At 34.0% G+C, this 13,382-nt stretch overlaps 1 protein-coding gene across 1 annotated transcript in view; it reads right to left on the bottom strand.

Annotated features, from left to right (window-relative positions):
• Positions 1-13,382, bottom strand: part of LOC108730241 (fat-like cadherin-related tumor suppressor homolog) — a gene marked incomplete at its 5' end in the record, with an annotated part of 53,022 nt that overhangs the window by 24,018 nt on the left and 15,622 nt on the right.

Raw genomic sequence — 13,382 nt, 5'->3', positions numbered from 1 at the left:
GTTTTTCTCCTTTTTTGCAAGCTACTAAAAAAATAACAATTTTTGAATTATGTCATTGTTGTAGCAAATGAGCGACATGTCAATATTATTATATGAAATAGTACACTTGTTACATTTAACATATAACTGGATTAAGCTTGAAAAAGATTAATAAAATATAAAAAAAAGTATAAAAGTAGAAAAGATTGTCTGATGAATTATGTAAAATCGTTGCATCAAAAATTATATCTTTATGATAATCACATTTTGATAATATAAAGAAAAATATACAAATATAATAATCTCATAAATATTAAAATTTTATTAATTGTAAAATATTATAAACATCGTTATAAGAGAGAAAGGGAGAGATCTATGTTATCGAAATTTAGCAACATCCGAATATTGAAAAGCCAGCAACGGTAATTTCAGCGAATAAACGAGTTAATACGAATTCTGATTAATTCATGGTTAAATTAACGCAGATGAGCTATCAACAAATCAAATCACAGCATCAACATATCGTTCGATTTATTACTATCTCTCACAATAAAAGCATGCGATCGGCTTTACTACGCAAATTTCAATCTCTCTCTTTTCCTCATCGAGGCATTTATTAATATACAAATTGTGCTCTCATTTTCTCTTTCCACGTGTCGTGATAAATATCCATGTATTCGAATTCCATAACTATAAGCGAAGATACGCGCGTACGCGCATTAATTAAATTCTCTGTTTGGTTATTCAGGAAAACACATAAAACATGTGTAGAAATACACTTTCCTTTGGTTTGTGCCATCGATTATTATTAGTCGGAAAATAAAAAATGATGAAAAAAGAGTGTATTAGAAAGAAGTTCAGGGAGTATTCCTCCACGTAATGCGATAGTTTTCTAGACTATCTCCGCCGGTACGATTTTTCGTACAGCCGCTACCCCCTTTTTCTCGTTTACTACAGTCGTTGTCTTATCGCGCACGTTTCTCCTCGTCCTGCGAAAATCCTGGACTTTCATGCGCGAATATCGCACGTACGATCTTGGGCAGTCGGCTGTGCTGACCGGAAGAGCAAGAGGAAGCGGAGTTTCGGGTCGTAAAACCAAGTGTCTCCGTATCCGAGACGACGTCGCAAATCCGAGATTTTGGCCTTCGCAACGTCGAGAGAATCGCGCAAACGAAGATTGAAAACCGCATAATTTTTACGATTTCAAATTTAGATGCTGCAGAAACATCAAAATCATCTCAATAATAAAGAGGATCTGGCATTTTTAAGAGCTGTTTTTTAAAAATTATTTTAAATTTATAAACGTCAAGAGAGACGTCTTTCTATTATACCTATAATAAACTATGTGTGTCGTCAAGTCACTGAGATCAAATGAATTTATAATTAAACTTTGTGAATAAGTCATGCAGTTTATTTTTGAGCACCGTTTCAGCTACAATATTTAATTTGCATCTTCGTCAAAGAGGTCGCACATCCGACAATAACACACTGCACTTTCTCGATTACCTTTGTTTACCGTGTATCTCCTATAAATCTTACATGTCCTGGTTTCATAAAAATAGAAGTTTCATAAAAATAGCGTTCTCTATTCTACGCCCATCAGTTCCATAAATAGATAGATTTGTCTTTCCTAGAGACGGACCTTCGAGCAGACCAGTAACGAAGCATGTGACTCATCGCGACGAACGCTCTATTACGAAGCCGGTTGGGCGATCTGTCCATCCGTCCGGCGGAAGAGCCGCCGGGTAGACTGATGAGAGAGCAGACCGGTTACGAAATTCTCCGTCTCGGGGTCGTCCCCGCCGTCGTTCTTCGGTGCAATAATCGGTCCTCTCACGAAGCAATTTCCGCCTGGGAAAGAGGGAGAGAGAGAGAAAGAGAAAGAGAGAGAGAACGGAGGAAGGCTGCTGAGAGACCGCGACGTAAATCCAATGTCCCTCGGGACATCTCTCGCAGGAGAGGACTATGGGCGTCAGATCCTCCGGGGTAACACCTGCACTAAATTAGGAGTACGAAACTCCGTTTTATACACCGGACGTCGGCCCGAATATCGGGACATTCTCATCTGCGACATGATGCGAAACAGCTCCGGATTTCCCTCGTACGTATTCGCGTTGGTCACGTGCTTATCCACACTGTCACATCTTTGTACAGAACGATTCAAATTCATTAAACAGAACATACTTAGGGAATTTTTATTCTGTATTTTCTGTTTGTTCACGAGAGACCATCTACTCGATTTAATCATTGTACCTTGTACATATTAAATTAGAAGGAAAGCATACACTGAGAGAAAATAAAAATGGTTAGAGTAACCATAATATATATTTAACTATAATTTATAGTCATTTTTTGGTTTCATAACCATAAATTTATAATTGTTTTGACCATATGAATTATAATAACTTGAACACCCTGAACACTGAATTATGATCATAACGATCATAATATGTATTCATTCAACTAATTGTATGGTTATCTTACACATAAATCATACTTGCATATAGTAAATTTTACTATAAAATGTTGTAACTATACATATAAGGTTATTGTTACTATGCAATTATATAGTCATAAATACGATATACTTTTCTGTCAGTGTAATATCTCTCTCTCTTTCTTTCGTACTTTTAGTTCAAAGTTATATACTATATTATATTATACTGTGTTATATATATTATTATACTTAGAGTGAAGTTTCAGCTTTAAAAATCTGTTTTTTTAAATTGCAATATGATAATTTTTATGGAATTGTGAGCAAAGTAAAAATACTTCTTTTATTTAACCTGTGACAACTTAATAATATAAAATCTTAGGAACATTTTTTAAAAATGATTTCACAGAAAAAACTTTAAGCTTTTACGTTAGAAAATTTATACAAATTTCTTTTGGTCGTGTGAGAGACTTATAAAATGAGGACAAAATTTCCCATTTTGTAGTTAATTTTCATATATGCACTGTTAGAAATGTGTTTGTGAATTTATAATAAAATTTACAATAAAAATGTGCAATAAATTTACAAACCATATAACATTTTGTTGTGATTTCACAATATTTGTAAAATTTACAATAGAAATTTGTTGTGAATTTACATAACTGGCCTGCCGCGCTTGCGTATTAGAGATTCACATATACTTTACTACAAAATGTTATTGTAATTTCACAATACAACTGCTTAAATTTACAGCACATTTTTGTTGGATAAAAACTTCCAATACTTTTGGAAGTTTACAATAGAAATTTCTTACAGTGTGTAAACCTTATGTAAAACTTATCAAATTCACAGAAATTAAAAAAATATAGTGACTTTTTGAAAGTAAAGATTACAAACTTTAAAATCCTTTTTGAAATTTAAATTTCGTTCATTTTTAACTAATGTACTTTATATATAATTTTGAACTAAAAATACGACTTTACTTTCCTTCCAACCCAATAATAACCTTCAAAACAAGAAAACACAATTTTTCTTTGCCTTGAAAACATGCAGAGAATCTTCACGAAATCGAAATAGGGAATGGCTTCGAAAAATGACGTAAGGATAATGTGTTATCCGACAGTGTAATTTTCCTTTTATTATATGAAGTTAATTATATGAAAATCATGTGCATCCTGTTTAATGAAAGTGCATCAACATCCGGAATTCTGCCATGTCGCGTTTGTTCCTTCGAGGCTATATAAATTTCATCACAGTCATCTTCTCGTATCTTCAAGGCGGAGGAATATATTAAGTGTCTCATTTCTGGAGCACCCTGTACAAGATGAACATGGGCCCTTATAACGTGGTAGATTTAAACGCTTGGCCGATCGCGCGAAATCCATCCGAGTGTCGTCGTATCTCGAAGATGTCTCACGAGTTTCCTTGCTTCGCACTCCCTTCAAGCACTCGCAATTTTATCATTTCACTCGGAGTGCTCGCGCTCCGGGCTACTAGGACGGTTTAATATCGGTATGCGATCTATGTAAACCGCACGGAAGGGTTGGCGAGGTTCCGAGAATACGAGTCAGCACAGCAAACATGCGAATTCTAAGTAAAGATCATTATTCCAGTGCGCACTAAATATGTCTTCTTTCTTTTTTATGTGCAATCTATCAAGAATGATGAATGTTCATTGATGACAACTTGGTATCGGATTTTCTTGTCAGTGTATCATTTTTCATTGCACAATGTTTTTCGATTGCATGTCAAAACTATCAAACTTTTGACTCATTAGTTTTGCATAGTATTTTCTATTAACAAAAAAATTATTTGCATTTTGAAATTAATTATTATATAATTTTATACAAGATATTACATAACTCAGATACTGGATCTGTTAGTTCTCTCTCTCTTCACGCCTATTAAAGCTGGCAAAGCCATTGCACAATCAACTAAAATCGTATAAGACATTAATCCTTTTTTATTGCTAGTTTTTTTGCTTCATTTATGATTCTATTGTTTTTGTTGATTTAATAAAAATAAGGTCTGTGCCGATTTAAATTCATAATTAGCACAACATAGAAAAAAAATAAAAAAACAAAATATATCTTTTCAATGCCGTTTTGTTGCTAATTAATTGTGCCTAAGGAACGGTTAGCTCTTTGATACAGTCAACTTCTTTTTACAGCAAAAATATCAAGAAAAAATTATTTATCTCAATTTTATTCTTAATTTTCAACATTAAATATCTGTATAACGTTATTCCTTAATTTAGTTTAAATCTATTAAAGTAAAATGCATTTGAAATTAAGAAATGAAGATGAAGGTTTTACCAATCTGCAAAAAAAATCTTTTATTTTCAATTAATTAAGAAGATGACTTCTTTCCTCAGTCTTTAATCAAAGGATTCATAAATAAAATGTAGTTCTGAAGTAATATTATAAGACGTAGAAAAGTTTAATTAATTTAAAAGAAAAAGTATTGCCCCTTCTCTTCCTTAATAAAATTTTACCATTTTAACATGAGTATTTAATACAATGTAAGAGATGCAGTTTCATGATAGATTTCACGTGTCAGTGATCGAGCCGTATTAGTTCTTCGCTTCAAACGTGGCTCTATTGAGTAGTATGCGACAAAACAGTCGGACTTTCGGAATAACTTGGCAGCATTTCCCCGGCGAGAAGTATATCCCGCTGCGAGGCTGCAGTTCCAGAGAGGAATCGCGTTTTCCTCGTGATTAGGGGTAATAGCCTCATGCTTTGCCCGAGCAGTTCTTCAGAGCCTTCCCTTCCCGCGTCGCCCTCCTTTGCTCCTCTCACTCGACTCTTCGTAATTACATCCACGGCCTCTGGTGATTTCTCCGGGCTTAACCCCGCGTTTACAGCTAAATCCGAGGAACTCGCCACTAGCTACGGCGAGACACTCGCGACAGCCGGCCATAATAAACTCGAAACTGCCACATGGAATGTCGCGCGCGGTTTCGCAAAGTAGCTGGAGTTACTTTTCTCGTTGCGTCGTGAGCGACGACTACCGTTTCGGTTTACGTGAGAAATCGTCGAAGGTTTCGGAAATTTTATAGCGACGATATTTCCTTGACGTTCTGGTCAAGGCGATTCTTTTACATAGGAAAGGCGTCGAATCTCGGCAAACTCCATTGTTGTGAAAACATTTTCGAACGAGGGATTGAAGATTCGTATCGCGGGAGAATCAGTCCATGGCGAAAAAGCTGCTTCGCAGACAACATAAATCGTCGACGATGGCGCCTAGTAAGAGATCATTACTTTGGACTCTTCGAAACTTTCTTCGCCTCGAAAGCGCACGGTTTTTACGAAGGAACAAGTAAGCATGTACCAATATCTGTTAAATCTATAGTGTCAAATTTAACTTAATTTAAGTCGTCATTATTCCTACTAAATATATTGTTACTTTATACTAAAACGGTAGTTAAATTTGTCAAATGGACACTGTACAGTGTCAAATATAATCATTGTTTTAGTATAAATAATGATATAATTAAGTAGGAACAGTGGCGACTTACATTTAAATTTGACACTATAGATTTAACAGTGATCGCTTGACATGTTCTAGGACAGCATTATTCTCAGCTTTCATGTTGTATCCGTCCAAAAATCAAAATGTTCAATATTAAACGAAAATGGAGCGAGAAATAGTCAACATAAATGAGTAAAACAGGTCAAGACTGAAACCCGTATTCATAGTCACGCCTTATATTTAAAGCTTGAGTCCACTCTTAGATGCTCTGTAGCCAATAAAATTATTCATAAAGCGTCAGAAGATGAATTCAAAGAGGCTTTAAATATAAGGCATGATTATGAATATAAATTACGAGTATAAATTCACGCAATCTAATAATAGATTGTGTGAATTTTTACAATGCAGTTCAAACAAACTACGTGCCAATTATTTGTCGGTCTTGAAACAAAGTTTTAGACTGAAGCTGAAATATCACAAATAAAACTGATAAGCAATTCGATATTATTGACGCTAATAAGTATCTTCAAATCACTGTAAATAATTTATTGCGAAAAATATCACCTCAGCTGGGATTCGAATCTGGAAATGTCGCTTGAAATGTTCACTCGTGCAGTCACGAGATCGAGTACGGCAATAATGAAACAAGCGAGTAGGATTTAATAATCTCATTTTGCTTGTATAAAGCAAAATTCCGTTTAAGCCGATCCATTATAATAGCAGAACGGCGGAAAGTGCAATGGGAAATACGGGCTTATCTCGAGGATATCGAAATATTCTCAGATCTACCTAAAGCTCGGCGTTAATAATGATCAGTCTGTATCCGCGGAAAATGCCTCCGACTGTTCGCGTTATCTAGTCAGAATAAGCTCGTGTCCACTCGTTCTAATTTCGCGCAGTAATAAATTTGTGTTTCCGGAACGGAGGGTTCCTCTGTAAAGACTAATTTTCTAAAAAATATGGAACTCGCGGTCGTTTTCCACGACGGGAAAAAAAATTGTGATTTTTCTCGATGATCGCCGTGATCGCGAACACGCATCAGTGTTACGTTCGTATTTGACAAGCCGAAATATTATGGCCTTCCCGTCTATTCTCTTCTCTTAATCTCTTCCTCTCTTCCGCCCTTTCTCTTTGGGGGAGTAAACCGACGGATCGTTAAGGGAATATCACTCGCTCGCCGGAGCAGAAAAGCATGCATAATTTGAACTCCGTTCTGAAGGAGACTCGACTTCGTGTCGGTTTCTCGCGTGGTCGAGGCCGTTTCCGACGACCGTTCGCTCCGAGGATTTACGCCCGCACGCACGAAGTATGATTTCGGAAATGACTACACGGTGGATAGATTATCATAAAAGATTAATGGATCGAGCGACCGATAGTTTGGTCAAAGACGCGGCAATGTACTGTTACATTCATTATTCATTGGATCGCCGAGTCTGCTTCGTTTACCGACGTGAGGCGGAGCTGCAGTGCACTGGCAGAGATACACTTGCCAAATTCTTAAATTCCGATGGGAAGAGATCGACTCGCCAATATATTGCGAACTTGGCACCGGTGTCTATCATTCCTTTCTATACTTTAAAAGAATTCGACAAAATCGCTACTCTCTTTCTCGGACGATGACAAAGCGAACATTTTCTGCAAGAAATTGATTAAGGAGATTCTCCAGTCATAAAACATATATTAATATTTACGCTTTAAATAAATTATATATATATGAAAGTTGTGTTCATAACATTCTGTTTTTATTGAGCAACACATTTTTATAGATTATTTTATTTGTTATTAGTTTTATTGTTGTAAACAAAAATTTTTTAAATAACAAAAATCTAAATTTTTTTATATAAATATATTAAGCACTAAACATGACTTATGCAAAGTTTCATTGAGATTCACCAATTAGTTTATAGCAAATAAATATTTTGTTTATTTACTGAACAATTAATGTCTGCATCTCAACTTTACATAAATATTTTTGAATTCATATAATACTTATATTAAAAAAATAGAGATTTTTATCATTATTTTGTAATACATTTTTATATATTTCTATTAGAGTACAAATTTAAAAAATATTACATTTTATTGAAATAACTTTTGATCCAGATGGTAAAAAAATTTGAAAAAATTCAGGAATCTCTATTTTTATAACAAATTTATTCTCAAAATTTGATCAAGTTCCTATATTATATTAAATAATTGGAGAACCTCCTTAATACATTGGCTACGTGTTCTTTGACAAGAAGTAAAATCTGGCATTAATAAATTTTTTAACTCCAGCATTTTTTTAATCGATCGATCTTTATTTATTACTACTACATCCACGCCTCTTTTTCTAAATATATAAATATTAGTAAAAATTTTAAAAATATTAAAACGTCTCTATTTTTTTTTCACATTTTTAATTTACATTAATACTAATTTTTCATTAAGCCACGACAAACATTAACATGATTGTTATGTCACATATTCAGGCGTATAAAATTTACAACAATTTCGTTATTCATTTAAGTAACGATTTTATTTATCCGATTAAGAATGATTTTATTAAGTATTTGAGACATTAAAGAAATATAAAAATTATTAAAATATTAAAAAACAATAAAGTGTTAAAATGATACACTACAATGAGAGAAATGTTTTGGTACGTATAATCATTTATTTTACTTATATGTGACTAATAAAAACTTTGTTACTTTTTCATTTAAAAATTGTGTTGTCTAATTAAAATTTAGTTATTTCGATCAAATTTTGATTAAAATAAAATTTGGTTAAAATAGCTTTTAATTAAAACAACATAATTTTTAAATGAAAAAGTAAAAATGTTTTTATTAGTCACATATCAACGAAATAAATGGTTATGCGTACCAAACATTTCTCTCTTAGTGTAGATTTATTAAGTTCAATACCGAAATCAGCTGGCAGTCAAACTGTTAAAAGCATTAAAATTTAAATTAACCGCGCTTTTATGTTATTATTTATGACAATTCACAAAATTTATGACTTCCAACATAGCCGGGAATTTTACTCTGTTGCATATTAATCGCAGCCGCAGCATTTTCAAAAATGATCATATTCAATTCACAGGTGCACTCCTATCACATTTGAAATTCAATGAAATTCCGCACTAATAAGCGTATTTTACTGTTACAATGAGCTATAATTCTGCGAAAAATAAGTATTTAACCAGTTAGTTAAAGCAGTGAACGGATGGAACTGTCGTTTAGCCAGCAGCTAGGCATTGGAAAACGCTTATGGCAACCCCGCGAGGTGACTAAGCGGCTAGATAAACGCTAAAGGACGACTATCTGAGGTCGGAATAAAGTCAACTTCATCCCGCAGATGTTCCGAAATGTTTGCTGTAATAGATACGCCTCTTATCTTTTAAGGAAATTATTAACAATTGATTCTTTAAAAAATATCGATAGAATAAGATACGCTACTATTTCATAATTATACATACATACGATACAATTTAGTGGATAAAAATAATTAAAAATACGTATATTAAATTTAGAAATTTTACAGCAAAAAATATAATTTTGTGATTTAATGAAATCAGGATCGAAATGATCGAATGCATGAAGCAAAGATGTTCAAACTTTGTCGTAAATTTGCTATTTTCTTTTCTCATACTTCGGTATGAACGAATCTCGATGTGAAGACGAGACTCTAAAGATGTTATCAGAGAAAGCCGTGCGTAATTGCGGTCGTTAATAATTGGAATCCCTATCTGGAAGGCCAAAAGACGCGGTTTCTGCACACATCGTATCAAACGTAGAGTAAACGTGGCGCGCGCGCGATGGTATTTTCCTTTTTCTTACCTCCTCATTCAATCTTACAGTCGTAAAGTTTACCTTCAATTAAAGCGTGCTTCTCAAGGCGCAATTAATAATTGGTATTACACTTAGTATACGTTCGCTTTATCTAGATAAATATCGGCTCTTCTTCAGAACCGTTTAATCGCGATAAACACTGTAGAATGTTCCCCGTGACCGAAAGTATGATTAGTTTCAACAAACGATCGTGCATCAATTAACCTTCTACAATCTGAATCGCAATACAATGGATTCGCAAAGCGCAACGGAGTATGCATGCCCGGTCTTTCTTTTTTCCACGAGAATTTTCCACGACTACGCGCACCTTGCATCTCGTTCGTCATTCGGCCGCAAACACACGAGATATTTGTGGAGGGTTTCCACTGCGCCATGGAGATTCTTGGATATTCATCATGATTATTTTCTCCCTACTAGCGCCGCATGCAAAAGACCGAGCTTGATCTTTTGCGATCCGCTGTGAGAAAAGCAAATAGAGAAAGAGAAACTAGGCGAATGAGAGTGGAGCCGGGCATTAATTATATGCCGTTGCTATACACAGCTTTATGCATTGGATGTGCGGACAGAACAATCCCTTTTTTCCCTTATACTTTGTATTTCGGTGGAGAAAAACGAAAAAAGAATTAAATGATTTGACATTTTAATCAACGCCTGTTGAGAGACAGAAAAGATTAAATCTTTCGATACCGATGTATATACAAAACAAAATTGTTTATTTGCTGCAACAATAACTCAAAAATTGTCATTTTTTTTAGTTGCTTGATTAGTATTAAAGTATTAAAACATAAAGTATTTATAATTGGTTCTTATATTTAAGATAATTTTAACCTTTAAGTGCAATAGATGGAACCACCCCAGGTATAATTTTCTTTAAAACTTTGTTCTGGAAAAGGAAAATAAAAATTATAGCCCAAATATGACCAGAAATCTTAAAGTTCATTCTTTTTACATTCTTCTATCTCATACAGGTATAACTAATGTAAATTTTGTAAAAATCAAAAAGATAAAGATGTAATGTTTTTGTTTAAAAAGAATGCAATAGAGGGAATAGAGGGAATAAAAGCTATATTTTATATTTAACCAATATAAATAACATCAATTCTTTGTTTATTTTCGTTAATCTCTGGAAAAAAGGTCTAACAAGTAGAATAGTGCCTTTATTCCCTTGTGCCATCCCTTCAATGGTTGTACATAGGTATGTTTACTCTTTTTATCTGTTATGTCGAGTAAAATATTTGCAAGTTTTATCGCACGTATAGCGTGGTGACAGCTCAACGAATGGATATTTTTACATTTCTCTAGATGTTTCCCCAAAATGCGAAACTCCTTATCTCGTACGAAAGCAGTATCCTATTGTTTCTCGGTTCCTTTGATAACGGCATCGGGCAGCACTCTCTCATTGTCACGGTAACGTCACGTGCATCAGCTTGGAAGTTTCCGTCCTAAGAAGGTTCAGACATTGAGAGTTGAGCGTCGCGACGATAATCCTTACGACGGTGAGCGAAAGACGGCGCAGGAAGAATGTCAATTAAGCGACTTGAACGACGCTTCTGAGTGTCCGACCGACGAGACCGGAAGCAGGACGAAAGGTTTCGCGAACAGTAGGGTAGATTACGAGGAATATAAAAGGGAGAGAAGCACAAGACTTAGGGTGAAACAGAAAGTTGCTCTGGCAGAGTCCCTTCTTTCCCAGCCTTACATCGTTTATCGATTCTTTCTTATTTTCCATCATTCATTTTTAATAAATATTTATCATGCAGTTTTTTTACGAACATAGCTAGATGTGTATATAAATTCATACCAAAATATTATTAAACATAATAATAAGATCTAACTCTAATAAGACATATTCTTATTTAGTTGTTATTCATATCGTTCTATTATATCATATCGCTTATTTTTTTTTTTACAAACGTTTTGAATAAAAGGGAAAATGAAAGAACAGTAGCAGAGTTATTATGATTTATGGTAGACGACATGTAATGATGTAAGTACCTTTTCAAATACGCAGAACTAAATGCACAAATAGAGATAATTATAGTCGTTTGTCTATGCGGAATGAATCACGCGTTTCGGCATTAATCATCCCCAAAAGGCGCTGAGCGAGCTTGGCATTCGTTTTCGCTTTATGGCGTGCCGTTGTCGGGAATCGGCGTGCATTACGCGCCGCGTTCGAGCGGAAGCGCAGCCGTCGCGAATCTGCGGAAGAAACCTCGTGAAGGATAGCGCCAAACGCCCGTCCGAACCGACCTTATTAATATATGCGGTGCATGTTGAAAACGACCGACCGTGCACGGCATCGAACCTGAAATATGTCCGTGTGTATCTTAGAGAAGGAGGTATATTTTTTCGACGTCGCGGTGAGAAAAGCGTGAAAAATCGTGCCTATTAAAAAGACAGCGGGTAAAAAGCTTTCGATGGCGAGGGGATGGCTGGCATAATGGTTTATGAATCGGAGCTCACGCGCGAACACGCGATGCTATCGATCGCGGAATCACTTTTGAGTAGATGCGGCTGAACCCCAATTCCACCAATGTAAGATTAATCTTGATTTAACTTGCTGTATTATTTTTTTATAATTTTTAGAATTAGAAAAAGATAGAGTGAATTGAGATTAAGATAATCCTACATATTGGTGGAACTGGGCCTAAGCGAACTTATACAATTAGTCAATCAGTTCATTACTTTAAATGAGTATGATAGATGTATACAGCATATATATATATACATTTATACTTTAAACAAACTACATACAATAGTTATGTTTGTAACATTCTATTTTTATTGAACAGCATATTTTTATAGTTAATTTTATAGTTTATTTTATTTTTAATGTTATAAATTAAAAATAATACAAAATGTTTTGAAAAATAATATAAAAATCTTCTAAATGTTTTTTGTACTTTAAAGATTTAAACTGATTTATGAAAAATTTCACTGTGATTTATCAAGTACAAAGATTTAAAAAACAAATAAATATTTTATTTACAAAATAACTAATTTCTGCATCGCAGTGTAACTTTATGTAAATCGTTTTGAATACTTAGATAAAAAAAATTGAGATTTTGTCATTATTTCATAATATATTTCCATACATTTCTATTAAAGCACAGATAAAGAAAATATTATTATTTTTAAAAATAATTTTTGGTCCAGATGATAAACAGAGTCGCTAATTTTTTTCTATTTTAAATGCTACTTAGAATAATCTGTAAAAAATTTTTTCATAATTTTTTTGTTAAAAATAAAAAATAGGTACCTATAATAATAATAAGTATATCTTTAAGCGTGCGAGTCTGGGAGAACAACAAACAGTTCGTAAAAAATGAAATTGTAGTCATTTAATTCCTTAAAGGGATTAAAAACAATTTACACTTTGACACTTATGCTGAAGTAAAAATACTTCGTTTCGAAGTTATTTAAGTATAGTACGAAATTTGCATGATTAAATAGAAATTCCGGGCAATTAATCTACTGCATTTTTAAAATACTTCTAACTTTCTCGATTTCTCATCAGGATTACCCGTCCTCATCTTTTTTCCTGGAAGACAGGATGGAAAATTAATTCAGAAATTTGCTGCAGCGTCTGCAAGAGTGATACGTTGAGTGAAAATTGATTCTTACATGCTTCTCGGATTATCTGTTATCGGCGACTTCGATTT

The sequence above is a fragment of the Mycetomoellerius zeteki genome, unplaced genomic scaffold (genome assembly GCF_001594055.1).
Source record: "Mycetomoellerius zeteki isolate Tzet28-1 unplaced genomic scaffold, Tzet1.0 scaffold87, whole genome shotgun sequence".
Taxonomy (NCBI): Eukaryota; Metazoa; Arthropoda; class Insecta; order Hymenoptera; family Formicidae; genus Mycetomoellerius; species Mycetomoellerius zeteki.
Note: the sequence above shows the minus strand (reverse complement) of the source record. Positions and strands in the feature narration are given on the sequence as shown.